Genomic DNA, 15,438 nt, shown 5'->3' on the forward strand with positions numbered 1-15,438 from the left:
CCTGTATGTCAGCAGTTATTGCTTTTCTTGCCTTCTGAGAATGTTAGTTGAATAGATTGAAATCTGGTTCACTGGCTTTACTACTTTCTGAGTGGCTTAGCTGGAATTATACTTTATAACTTCTCTCTGATTTCGCTTATTAAAATGCATCTTTTGGATCAATGATTTATAAAGAACTGCAAAATAAGCAGCCAGGCAGCTAAACTTTTCACCCAATTTATAAAGTACAATTACATTTGCTGACATTCCCCAATATCTATTCTTCATTGGAGAAAGGTGTTTAATATTCTACCCACTTGTAACCCAGTGAATGTAAGAATTGTCACATAATTATAATATTTCTTGCACATACATTGTGTATGTTCACCAGGTTGGAATGGCAAACGTGATTTTAAATAGTGTTTCAAAGATTTGAACTGTGGAAATATGATCAATCTGTACACTATAGTCAGGGCAAGACTTAGGGTGGTGGGGGCCCCTGGGCTTGAGTCACTTTCGGGCCCTACCTTCTATACATACTTTAAACTTTTAGTTTTCTTTTAAGCGCGCCACTCTGATACCATTTGTCCGCCATTACATCACTGTCTAATACAGACAGATTTTCTCAACGGCAGTAAGCGAAGCACTACGTAACTGCCAATAACCAATCAGCAAACCTCAAGATAAGAGTTTAAAGAATTTTAAGGAAAAAACTTACATTTAATTGCTCATCAATGCAGCCTTGCACAGCGTCCATCTGCATGCTTGTCCAGTGTCATTTACAGCCTTGCCCAGTGACATTGCAGCCTTGTCAGTGTCATTTGCAGCCTTGCAGCCTTATCAGTGTCATTTGCAGCCTTGCAGCCTTGTCAGTGTCATTTGCAGCCTTGTCAATGTCATCTGCAGCCTTGCAGCCTCCATCTGCAGCCTTATCAGTGTCCATTTGCAGCCTTGTCCATGTTATCTGTAGCCTTGCCCAGGCTGCAGTTAAACTGCAGTGATTTGTCAGTGTCACTGCAGTTTAAATATGGCGCCGCCGAGATACACAGTGTTCTGCCGAGAAAGTTCCCCCTGACAGATAATGACCCCCCTGTACTGCGCAGGTGCAGCGCTTGCGCAGTATGAACCAGAACGGAGCCGCTGAAAATAGCCGAAGCTGAACACCTGTGAGTCAGCTGTACACGGCACCTGTGTGCCAACACTATTGTAAAAAAACACTTTGTAACAGGGCCCCTCGCCCTATGATGGACATAACACAGGTCCAATGGTGGGACTGGGCGTGACTGTGAGCGGAGCCGAGCACCGCCGATATACATACATAGCCGAGTGTACTCAGCTAGCTCCGCTCACATTCATGCCCAGTCCCTGTGTTATGTCCATCATAGGGTGGGACTAGGTGTGACTGTGAGCGGAACTAGCCGAGTATAGCCGAGTACACTCAGCTGGGGCCCGTGGGGCCCCCTATTGGGCAGGGCCCATGGGCTTGAGCCCAGTCAAGCCCAATGGTAAGTCCAGCCCTGACTATAGTGATATGATAGTGTTGGTGTGGGAGGCTCTGTGACCATTCAAATATCGCAATTTTTTTATAGGGTGAAATTTGGCATCTAAAGGAGAGGTCAATATGATAAGGGAGTATGTAGAAAACAGAGCTCTTGGCCTGCTATATAGTAACCCTTTGTCTTTGAAAGAGAAGATTTAGAGCTGTGGTCTCCAAACTGGTGGCAGGAGTTCGATGTGGCCCTTTGCTTGCCTTTACCCAGCCCGTGGAGCACTATTCCTTCTACTGATATGAGACTCTATTGTGCCAACTGCCATCAACAATGGGGCACCATTTCTCCCACTGACACCAACAGTAGGGCTCTATTTCTCCCAATCATAATAATTGGAAGTGCACTTGGAAGTGCAGTCGCTGTAGATCACTGTAGATCTGAGGGGAAGCTCTGAAATGAGGTGAAGCTCTGGTTTTATCATCCAATCATGTGCAAGCTAAAATGCTGTTTTTTATTTCCCTTCTATGTCCCCCTCGGATCTATAGTGACTTTACTTCCAAGTGCACTTTCAGCGCACTTTCAAGTGCGCTTGCAGTGTACTTGTAGTGCAAAGTGTATTTGCCTTTAGTAAATAACCCCCAAATGTTTACTGATTTACTGATTCCAGAAAAAAATTCCACTCCTGGAACACTTCTCCAGTCCTTTCTGACTGGCACACTTCCATGGAGATTCCCCAGGACAACGATGAAGACTTAAAGTGGTTGTGAACTGTTTTTTTTTTACTTTTTACCTATAGGTAAGCCTAGAATAAGGCTTACCTATAGGTAGTGGAAATATCTCCTAAACGCCGCACGTTTAGGAGATATTTCACTTTTAGTGTGCCAATGTTGTCATCGGCACATGCGCTGTGAAGAAATGGACCTCCGTGCCATTTCTTCCCCAGCGTTTGCTGTGACTGACGGCTCCCGTGCACATGTGTGGGAGTGACATCACACAGCTCCAGCCAGTCACAGAGTCTGAGTACGCGGCCCCGGAAATAAGAGGGGTAAAGATGGATGTGGCCGGCACAGGAGACAGCGGGGCTTTGTTTGCAGGTAAGTGTCAAACCATCAGGGTTTATTTCCTCTTTAAACACAATGCTGTCTTCAGAGAGTACTGCTACAGTACTAAAGTCTGAAGGACATTAAACTGGCCCTTTGTTTAAAAAGTTTAAAGAGACCCCTGATCTAGAGCTAATAATCAATAGGAAACAGGTGTGCAAGCTGAATAGTTGTGCTTTTCTTTGGGAATATAACACTTTATAACATTTTACTCTCTCTACATATATACTTTGTTTTGGCATCCCTTTGTCTATATAAGAACAGAATCGGGCAATCTTGATGCAATCCTTACCATAAAGTTAATAAAAAATAATAATGACTGTAGTAAAATAAATATTTAATTAATTTGCCATTATTCAAATAAAACAAAACATGAAGTAGCTGGTAAAACTTTAACATCAATGATGTTACAAATGTAACACAGCCCACATAAGAGCTGAGTTAGGATTCCCCAGTGCTACATGGTCAGGCACACAGTATTTCCTTCATGCATTCCAACACAGAAAAGAGTCCTTGCCTTGTTTTTGTTGTTTTATTGGGGGTTGATAACTTGGATAGGTTAGGGAATTTATGGTATGCCCAACTTGAAAATGGACAGAGGCAGTGGCGTCGCTAGGGGGTGGCTTTTGGGGCTATAGCCCCGAATCTGGAGCCCATAGCCCCGAGTCTCTGCAGGGGTCCCCAAGGGGAGGGGGGCTCTCTGGGGACCCTGATGTAAGTGGGGGGCTCTCTGGGGATATATATATATATATATATATATATGCACACACACACACACACGTACCTACGTATATTATATACATGTGTATGCCCGCCCAAGCGTATGACTTTCTTTACTATGCTGCTATGGGCTGTAGCCCCAGATCTTTTGTAGACCTAGCAACGCCCCTGGACAGAGGCATTCACATATTGCATCAGCCCATTAAATGCTTGGAACATCCCATCCCCTTGCTATATTAGCAAACATCTCAGTGCAATAAAAATACTGTACATCAATAACGAAATATGTAAGTTTGGAGGTTAAAATAAATACTCTAGTATAAACATATACTGTACATAGTGTGGAATAACAAATCCAGTCCAGTGATAAATGTCCAAAAAATAAAATGAAACTTTTCCAATGTTGTATCAATAAGCAATCTACTCAGTGTAATGCAGGTTCCACCAACAGTGTTATCCTTATCCTTAAATAGTTATACACAGGTAGATAAACATATTGGTGATTTAGAACTCCCAAGTCCCACTGCTGCAAATCCAATTATTTATTTTTCAGTGCTTCACCACACAGTGAATTATGGATGGACCTGTACCTGTTTCATAGACCCATAAACTAGGTCTAGTAGCCCTTGTTCCCCAGTAATAGGGGTGATCTGGTGCCTAGGGATGGCCAGTGATTGTCAACTTATGTGTATCCTCTCCCTTTAATCCAACAGTCACATCAGCTTGTAAACAGATTCTGTAGATAGGGCACAGCAGTCATCCCCAGAAGCGTAGCCTACCTCTGCCTTGCTGGCTATTGCAGCTTGTTCTTTTACACATCCTTCCAGGTCAGCTTTTCCATCCTCCAGCCTGAGGTTAAACCCCTCCCCAGCAGGGGTCCCTCAAGGGTCACCGACAGCCTCCCCCCAGCATTCCATCTCCATCTTCTACCCGATCCCCCTGCTGGCATGGCCCATGTCTATTTATTCAATTTTCTCAATTACCCTGCCTGCCCACTTCTGGGGATTGGCTGAGGTCCCAAAAATATTCATGGCAGGACCTACTGACCTTCCAGTTCCAGAACATTCTACAATATTCCAGACACCAGGGGGAGGCACCAGAGAGCTGCCAGAATGAGCCATCCAGCCCCAAACTATAGTAAACCCTGACCTAATTAAGACTCACAGGCTTTAAGCATGAGTCAGAGTAAATTTTCCTACACTGCCACTACTAGTAGCACACACTAGGGGGTGGTACACAAATAAAATAAAAAATGTTGCCAATGGACAGAGACAATTACAGAAAAGATAAGTTACAGATAAGGAAAAGTAATAATGAAGTTACATTCTTACGTTACCATTGTGCAGCCAGAGGTTAAGAGAGAGGGAGGGGGGGTCTTATCTTGCTTTTTATGCCAGCTCTTTTCCCATTTGCTCCCACCCATTCAGGTAGACACTTCCTTTCACATATCTTAAGACTTTGCAACTTTCAGTTTATGGGTGGCGCTTAAAATACTGGTCAGTTTAGGTCACCAGCTGTTATAAAAGACCAAAAGTCCCAGCTGTGCTTACATTTTTGAAGTCAACTCCCTCAGGAAGATCTAGTTCAATACTTCTTAGGAGGTGTTATAAATGGTGAGTCCAGGGCTTACTTCTTTACCTCAGCCAGGTGGCCATACTAACATAAACCTCTTCAGGAACCCTTTAAGGGGGGTTTCTGGTGACAAAATAGATGGTAAACTGCCTATTCATAGAACTGCAGTTAATGCAGTTCTACTAGTGCTTCCTGAGAATACAAAAAATCATAAATAATGATGCCTTATCATCTATGATTTCCTTGAAAGTAACAATTATAGGCCTATATTTCCACATCAAAATATAATATCTACTGTATATATAAACTATTTTATGGGCAAAGCAATAATCACATAATGTGTTGAATCAAAACTTTCTAGATTATGTGCTATTTACAGATTTTCCTTAAATTCATTCAGCTGCAGAGGCCTTTACTGCACTGTAAAAAGGACAAAGGTTCCCCACTAGGGGACTTTTAGGGCCTATGAATATAAGAATACTAAAATCTTCTGTTAAAATATCTTAATGCAAATTTTATTGAGAACAATGATTAAAAGAGTATAAGACTGATATCATAAGACATAAGCAGTAAACAACAGTATACATGAACAGTACTGTACATATCAATTTATGACAAAATATGATTCAACAGAATTCTGTCTAGTCCAATCCCCTACTAGCACCCAACGCAATTCAGGAAGTTATCCTTTCAGCAGGGGTGTGAAGCAGATCGGACCGGAGGCACTTATACTGTTCAGTGGAACCTTTGTCCCTTTTTCTGACTATATTGGGATGTTGACCTAACCCATCACTGACCTGACCATTATCCACATATATTTCTACTGCACAGTACACATTTGCTGATGTTCTCTGCATTCACTGCACACTGAATATAATAAATGCTTCTGGTAGCCATCTATTTACAGATCCACACTGTGAAAGTATATCATTTTTACCAGCTAACATAAATGAATCATCAAATCCCACACCACAGTCAAATAGAACATTGTCTGCCATCTTAAGGCGTCATGCACACTGGGCATCAAAAACAATGCTTTTAAGGTAGTTTGAATTTTTCTTTCTAGGTGCATTTTTAAACTGCTTTTCTCCTGCCAGGAGAAAATGCGTTTAGAAGAGCTGGGCATTTACAGTGTGTATGAGGCCTAAGGGATCTGAGACCTTTAGGAGGAGAAATACTGCACTTAATGCGAATTACCAATTTTACATTCCAACATTTATATGTAGAGTACTTGGCACATGGGCATCCTGGGTATGGGCTACAATACTCCACTGCTTCCTCAGGTAGTCATGGTGCTTTGATATGCGGGCACAACCTCTGTTGTTACTCCCCTCTCCGCAAGGACGATGCAGAACATTCCCTGGAGCATGCAGTGGGGCATTTCATCAGAAACACTGTTAATTTACTAAAGGTAAAATGGCTGTTCACTTTTCAAGGAAAGTTGCACTTTGCAAGGGAGTTTTCCTTAGAGCTTAGTGAATGTATTGATATTTCACTTGCAACAAATACCCAATCATGTACAGGGAAAAACAGCTTTTTTTTTAAAAAAAGACAATGTAAGAATGGATCTGCTTGCCAATCTATGAATCACAATGTTACTTATGATAAGGAATGTTGCGTGAATTTAACTTTCGTTTCTAAATAAATGATACTTATCTCTTATGGAAGATTAATTACATCAGAAGATAACATCCAAGTGGTGTACTTTCATCAAAAACAAGTAGAAAGAATGTTCTTCATAGACAGTATACATGCAAGAAATTGCAGATTAATATTAATCAGTCTCTGTGTTTCTGTTTAAGATATTTAATGCTTTTAATTATGTGCTTCATTTAAGAGTCTTTGATTGGATCAATTATTAATGCATTAACAATCTCCTATCTTTGAATGCAGCATAATTTGATGTGAACATTTCCATTTATTCATAATCAGTAACTATGATTATCTCTTTTATAGAGAGAACAGTTATCAAATAGGTACGTGGGTTAATAGCTAAACTATAAAAAATACAATGTGCTTGGTCACTTTCTGTTTAAACCCTTTTATACTAATGTGAAGATGCAAAAAGTATCTTTTTTATTTTTGACTGGGCACTCTTCCCTGTGTCATTGAAGTATTTACTATGTTATCCTTATTGCCCTAATTCTAAATTCTAAATAAAAAACAAACATTTTTAAAATGGTATGTCAATTACAAATATCAATAACACGTTGATTTTCTGTGGATATTTTAACAGATACATTTTTAAAACAGGGCATTTTTTTTTAAATTAAAACATGACTTTTATATGACTCTATTATCTTTAATAATTAATCTTCCAAATTTGTATTAAAATGCAAAAAAAAAAAAAAATAAAATAAAAATAATCATGCACTGTGCAAAAACCTCTATAGTTCTGTACCTCCTTTAACCCGAATGTGCTTTTGCAGAGTTCTGTGTTCAAAGTTCTTCTATGCAGTATAAAGTCAGTATTTCAAACTTATGGGAAGTGCATTCATTAGTATTTACAAAAGTGCCTAGATAAAGCATATGATGAAATAAAAAAATTTAAAAAACGTATAATGGACACCAGCTGTGCCACTCTACACTTAATTTTGAATTTGTAACAATGTATATATACTCCTAAGTTTTTTTAAGTTTATTTTTTATGATGGACAATATTTATTATATTTTTATCATTGATACTGGTAGAGAACACCTGTTAAAAGGAATGTATGTTTGTTTTCCAAATAGTTTCTATATTTATTATGATTGGGATGAAAATGACCATTTAATAATATTTATTTTATTTAACGTTTTAGTCAGATACATGTAAAATATTGTATATTAAAGTTTAACCCCTCTTTGACAGACGTGTGTTGGAGATGCCTGTCCTCTAGCGGGACAATGCTTCACATCTGGTGGGCTTGCCCTCCAATCTGGAAACTATGGCAAAAGGTCTTTGATCTTTACAGCAGGCTGATGGCGACATCAATCAAACCCACACCAGAGATAGCCCTATTATCTATACTCCCAGGCCCCCTCAAGTCGATTAAAAAAGATGTACTGCGCCACTTTCTGGCAGCAGTTAGGACAGTGATCCCCCGACATTGGAAAACGACAGATGTGCCTTCCTTGGGAGAATGGGTGGTTGAAGTGGACCAGATAAGAGATCTGGAGCGCCTGTTGGCGGAGGAAGTGGGAAAGGAGGAGCAGTTTACCGCCACCTGGACCTCATGGTCCATGTTTCGCTATTCTGATGAGTTTTCCCTTTGGGTCAGAGATACCCCACCCTTACCCGCCGATTAGCCATGCTGGAGTGCCTGGTGCCTCAGGTACCATCCCACACTTCTACTCACGTTCTTATTTCTGACTTTTTCTGTCTCCTCTTTGTTAAGTACTGAACCGACCACTCACATACATAGTTAAAGATCATATCTTTGGACTAGCTAAATGACTTGATTATCTATAATAGGTGAATAAAAGACTTCTACAGCAGTCTAATTCGTTGAGAGGGAACCCTCAGATAACACCAACCCGCGAAACTACAAGGTTCATCATATGTTGGCCCCCACCCGTATATTATTCCTCTCTTAGAATAAAGATTTCAATATACAATATGATATACCAGTAGTTCACCGAAAGCTGTATGTTAAAATGATCACTCCTGTTTATACATGGGTAAAGTACACCTCACTATTCTATGTATACTATATGTGTTGCCAAACTGTAAAGAATGGTATTTTTCTGTTATATTCTTTGTGTTCTTACTTTTGAAAATAAACTAAGATTGAAAACAAAATATTGTATATTATTATTTTGTTATTGTTTAGCTTACAAGATGAGTTGTTTACAGACCTCAACAGCTGGAATTAACACACAGTTGAATGACTCACAGTGGCGACTCATCACAATCACTCATTTCGTATTGGATGCCTAAGTATCAAGTTTAGACATGTGCATAATGAAAAAATTAATTTGGTTTTATTTCATTTAGATTCATTAATCTAGTTAAATTTGGTAGATTCGTTCAATTCACATTCGGGATTTGTATTCAGAATTCATATTCGGAATTAGTTTTATGTCGTTTTCAAATTTCCTTTGAATTTACAGATTTTTTCGTTTGAATCAATAAAACTTTAGATTTTTTTTTTTCAATTCGAATGTGGCAAAGTGAACAAACAAAAGAAAAATCTTCATCAAATGATTACAATGACACTTTAAATCACCTTTGGCTTAAAAAAACAGCATTATTTCGAAATGGTACTCTAATGCCGCGTACACTCGGATGGACATTGATCGGACATTCTGACAACAAAATCCTAGGATTTTTTCCGACGGATGTTGGCTCAAACTTGTCTTGCATACACACGGTCACACAAAGTTGTCGGAAAATCCGATCGTTCTGAAAGCGGTGACGTAAAACACGTATGTCGGGACTCTAAACGGGGCAGTAGCCAATAGCTTTCATCTCTTTATTTATTCTGAGCATGCGTGGCATGTTGTGTGTCGGATTTGTGTACATACGATCGGAAATTCCAACAACGAATTTTGTTGTCGGAAAATTTGATAGCCTGCTCTCAAACTTTGTGTGTCGGAAAATCAGATGGAAAATGTGTGATGGAGCCTACACACGGTCGGAATTTCCAACAACAAGGTCCTATCACACATTTTCCGTCGGAAAATCCGACCGTGTGTATGGGGCATAATAGTACACATTCTTTGATTTCAGAATCATGTTTACAGTTCAATTTCGACTGGAATTCAGTGAAAAATTTGGTTCAAATTTCAATTCAAATTCCGTAAATTCCGGCAAATTTAGTTTAGTTATTCAGAGCATTCTGTAAAATTTGTTTATGATATATCCGAATCTCCGAATAACTAAATATTTGTCCAAATATTTAAATAATATTTAAAATTCCCAAAGGTGGCCTACAGTTCTACAGGGACCAGACAAATTTTGATCCATGTATGGGAAGGCTGGCTGTACAGAAGTTAATCTACCAATCAACATCTGTAAAACCAGCTGGTCAGGTTTTTCCCCATCCATCAGTGCCACTGGCTATAGCCAGCATCACTATTACAGTGTTTTACCTCTCTGTGCTGTTAAAATATGACAACACAGTAATGCCCCGTACACATGGTCGGACATTGATCGGACATTCCGACAACAAAATCCTAGGATTTTTTCTGACGGATGTTGGCTCAAACTTGGTTTGCGTACACACGGTCACACAAAGTTGTCGGAATTTCCGTTCGCCAAGAACGCGGTGACGTCAACCATGTACGACGAGACTAGAAAAGGCTAGTTCAGAACCAAGCGCGGCAACCTTTGGGCTCCTTTTGCTAATCTCGTGTTAGTAAAAGTTTGGTGAGAGACGATTCGCGCTTTTTCAGACTCGTGGCTTTCAGATCGTTTTCTGTGGTTCAGCTTGTGCTTGTGGGTTTGTATCTGCTCTTCAGTGCGCGCAAGCAAGCTACGCGTGACTCAGTCATTGTGTTCTTGTTCGTTCGTTACTGTTTTTCAGGTCGCTCTTCACAGGCCTTGCTGTTCTTCAGTGCGTTCTGTTACTTCGTTCTGAGCAGACAACCGTTTTCTAGCCATGTTGCATATACGTACTCCTCGTAGAGTTCGTGCTGTGCGGGGGCTTGGTGTTGGGGTCCTGACCTTGACACAAGTCCAGTCCGTGAACAGGGTGGGGAGGAGTTCATGGACCAAGAATTGGTTGCTTCAGCGTGACCAGTTCTGTCACATGCCTTTGCTCCATGAGATCTGTGAGAATAATCCTGATGATTTCAGGAACTTTCTCAGGATGATGAACCCCGTATTTCACCGTTTGTTGGCTTTGCTGACCCCCTATATCAGCAGGCAGGATACCTGCATGAGGCAAGCCATTACTCCGGAGCAGAGGCTCGTTGCTACCCTGCGGTACTTAGCAACAGGGAGAAGCCTGCAGGACTTGAAGTTCTCGACAGGCATCTCCCCCCAGGCTCTGGGGATCATTATCCCAGAGACCTGTTCTGCCATCATCCAGGTCCTGCAGAAGGAGTATATGAAGGTAAGATTTTTATCCTTTAATATCACATTTTATTGTATATAATGTTTGCTAATGTATTGTATTTCTTTCCTCATTCCCTAATTACCATGATTGGAATATGCTGTGAATGTCCCCTTTGTCCTCATGCATGCTGTTTTTTTTATTTTATTTTTTTGTCCTTCATACATATTTGCCTTCACTTACCTCCCCAGCATGGTCTCCTGCCCTATATTCACCTCATGTAGTCACTTAACAATGTATTTTATCAGCTCCATAGTAGTGCTTTACCCCAAACACCCCCTAAAATGTTTTAAAATGTGATTTGTGCTTTAAATTCAGGCAGAGTGCCAGAGGCTTTTTTTTGTGGTGTCCCCAAATCATTTTTAACCCTCCCTCCCCCCAACTGCTAAGTCAGCTGATACCAATTCTCTATCTATCCTCAATCATCTATCTGCTGACTTTGCCAAACCCATACACACTATACCCATCTCTTTTGTGGTCAGATTTATTGATGAATTCCCCAAAGCATGTAGTGCAAGGGCCTGCCGGTATACTTTCAAATGGTACTGTTTAAAGTTTTTGTATCCTATTATTATCTTGATAGGTAATAGCAGAATGTCCAAATGTGCTCAAATGTGTACAGTGTGTATTTATATCTTTGTATTATGACACTTCTTACCTGTCCAGTGGGCTGCCAATAGTGTAACTAAGGAGGTGCTGGCCAATGTAATCCCCATTATTTAGGCATTCATTTCTCAATGAAGTGGAGAGGGTTACCTGTCCAAGATTTCCCCCTATAATGTTAGAAATGGCCCATGAGAGGGGGGAGGGGGAATATGATAGGTGTACCTTATACTTTGGTGTTGTAAAATTCCCCTTAATAAATGTTATCTTGATGTTGGCCAAGAATGTTTGTGTCTAATCTGCTTTCCATGTTTATGTGCAAAAATACTAATTTATTTTTGTTTTCCTCAACAGTTTCCTTCCACGCCACAGGAATGGCAGACTGTGGCCTCCCACTTTGCCCAGCGGTGGGACTTTCCTAACTGCGGAGGGGCAATTGATGGGAAACACGTCCACATCGTCCCACCACCCAACTCGGGGTCGTACTATTATAATTACAAGGGGTTCAATAGTATTGTGATGTTGGCGGTGGTGTCGGCTAATTATGAGTTCCTGTATGTGGACGTGGGGAAGAATGGCCGGATGTCCGATGGTGGAGTCATTGCCCAGACGGAGTTTTACAGGCATCTCCAGAATGGCAGCTTGGACTTGCCACCTCCAAAAGAGAATGTGGAAGGACTCCCATTCGTCTTCATTGCGGATGAAGCATTTGCGCTGGGGGACCATCTTATGAGGCCATTCGCGATGAGGACCCTCACCCGGACCAGAGGGTTTTTAATTACTGGCTGGCCAGAGCCAGAAGAGTGGTGGAGAACACATTTGGAATCATGGCCAGCCGGTTCCGCCTATTTCTTACACCCATCCATATAGCGGAGTATAAACTGAATCATATAATCCTGGCGTGCTGTGTTCTACATGACTTTTTACGGCAACATTCTGCCAACTATGCTGGCTCAGTTGGGCCTGAGGCCGGAATTATAAATGAAACAACCCTGACGGCGCTTGAAAGTGGCCCTCCTGGCTTGCCCTCCCTGGGTGCCGTGATGTCCGGCTAAGATACCTTGAGTTCTTTGTGGATAGGGGGGCCATCAATATGCCAGACAATTTGTGAAACCTTGATCAAATAAAAAAAAAATTAAGCAAATCTTTGGTGACATTTACTGCTTGTGTTTGTTTTAGCTGACCCTGACCGAAATGTGGTGAGTCCTGAAAATGGCGTGATTGTGTAACCTTATACAAAGCACTGTTGGGTGTTATTTACTAAAGGCAAATACACTTTGCACTACAAGTGCACTTGAAAATGCACTGAAACTGCACTTAGGAAATAACACTCATTGTCACAGAAAGCAGCAATTACATCACCACAAAAGTGTTGTAGCGTTGAGAAAATAATCCACAAATTCTTGATTAACAATCTTTTTAATACCTGCACAATCACATGTGCATTTAAAAAAAGGTTTGTAAAACAAACCAACATGTTTGTTGTATAACAATTTTTGGGGTGGCTTTATCAAAAAGAGAAATGTCCATTTAAGATAAAACAGGCATGTTTCAAAACAACAAGAAAGACACAAATCTTGAACTTACAAAGTTCACATATGGTAAAACTTGAAGGCAATATCAGACATGAGTATTTAAGAACTGTGTTTGATATTGCGTTCAGATGGGGTGAAGTCACCCCAGGAAAAGCCAAATTTTGAATATGCACACCAATTTACAAATGTCAACATGTGCTAGCTGCCATCATGGGGGATCAAGGGACGTGTTTTGGGGGAGCAACCCCTTCCTCTCAGCTACTTTATTATTGAGGAAGGGGTTGCACCCCCAAAACGCGTCCATTGATCTCCCGTGATGGCAGATAGCACATGTTGACACACTGTGTGCATCCTCAAAATTTGGCTTTTCTAAAAATCGCTAAAACATTTTTAACATTGTAGCACACAAAAAAGAAAGGGATTTGGAGGGGTTTTAAACTCTCCCCAAAACATCAATGATGTTATTATTTTTTTGAATAACATCATTGATGTTTTTCTTGATGTTTTCCAAAGCTAAATTACACCCCATGATCTCCCCAATCAGGATCTGTGCACTTTCCGAGGTGAAATGCCCTGGATCCACAACATCACGATCACCTAAAAAGAGAGAAACCCAAAAAAAAACAGGTATTATAAATATGCCGGCATCCATCTCTTACCTGAGTCTGTGGTCGCAGACACTCACCTGTTGTGGTGCCTAGTTCCACCATGTCTTCTTCCTCCTCCTGCTCTTCTTGGGTTGGGGGTATTTCCCCTTCTGCCCGAGGTGGGGGGTCTGTGGTCTCCTCGGATGAGGGCTGTCCTCCGAGTCTTTTCTCCTCTATGTAAAACAAAAATGGTATAATTAGCACACAGATATTTGATGGCCGAAATATAAAGATGAAACATTGCTTGGAAGTGGTGTACAATTGTCTATTTTTGCAGAGTTCCAAGATGTAGAATTTTTATTGTCCATTGTCAAACTTCAAGACTTTACCTGTTTTGTACAAGCTTCACAGATGGAGACCCCCCTATAGTATACACTGGAGCACCTGTGTGGGCCCCCTAATAAAAAGTGTGTTCTGGTGTCCCACACTAGTGCTCCAGCGTCCAGATGTGAAAACAGCTGCTGGGTGTCCTCTCCTTACACAGAATCTAGTTTGCATTTCATTCTAGTAACAAACCCATCTACACAACCAAATATTTTTCATACAAGTAGGCCCTAAAAAATGTGGGCAAATGCATATGGCCTAAACAATGGTGTTTTATAGGCCGAAAGAAAAATGTTTGATACGAACGAATAATGTGCCCATGAACATGAAAGTTGCCATTTTAAACCGTACAACACTTAAGAAAAGCACATGGAGCAGCACGAACGTAATAAAGACAAAAAGAATAGGAACACAGCACAACTACTTACTTTTTTGCAGCACTCTCTGGATCTTTCTGTACTGCTCGGGCTCTCTTAATTTCAGGTCCGACCACCGCTTCCTGAGCTGATCTTTCGATCGACGTACTCCGAAATTCCGGTGCAGACTTTTGACCACTTTCGCCATGATCTTGGCCTTTCTGATATTGGGGTTGGGGTAAGGTCCATACTTCTCATCATAGTCGGCCTTCTTCAGGATGTTAACCATCTCCAACATCTCACCAAAGGACATATTTGAGGCCTTAAATCGTCTCCTTCTGGATCGGGACGCTTCCGGACCTGGGCTTTCCTCCTCCTCGTTGCTATAATTAGCACACACCTGCTCTGACTCCGCCATGTGCTCTTCACCCACTGTGCCGAACGAAAAGGGGCGGGGAATAGACTAGAAAGAAAGTCAGGGGCGGGCGGAGTTACACGCATGAGCAGTGTATATAAAGCGTAACACGCGTGCGTAGTACGTACGATCTGTGAGCGGAGGAAGGAGTATCGGAGGCGCCGATCATGATAACGAAGGTAAGAGCCAAACTTGGGCCTATACTGCTTCTAGATTGAGGCCTATATTGTAACTAGATTAGGAGAGTTTTGCCTGACATTAGGGTTTATCTTGTGTTGTGTCTTGTAGTGAAAATGGATATCTTGAAAGATACCGACTTTATGGCAATCTTCATAGATATGTTCAGGGAGCTGCCTTGTCTTTGGGAGATAAACCAACCACATTATAAGAACCAAACAAAGAGGAAGGCAGCACTGGATCAATTGCTGGATTTTGTGAAGACGGTGATCCCCACGGCAGACATGACCTATTTGAAGATCCTAATTGGTGGCCTGAGGAGCACTTATCTAAGGGAGCACAAGAAGGTCCAGGATTCCCAGAGATCCGGAGCAGCAGATGACATCTATGTCCCCAGAATGTGGTACTATGACAGGCTGCATTTTCTGCCAGGCCAGACTGAACCCAGGTCATCACTCTCCAGTCTTCCTTCCCCCCCAGCT

The sequence above is a fragment of the Aquarana catesbeiana genome, linkage group LG02, assembly GCF_042186555.1.
Source record: "Aquarana catesbeiana isolate 2022-GZ linkage group LG02, ASM4218655v1, whole genome shotgun sequence".
Classification (NCBI taxonomy): Eukaryota; Metazoa; Chordata; class Amphibia; order Anura; family Ranidae; genus Aquarana; species Aquarana catesbeiana.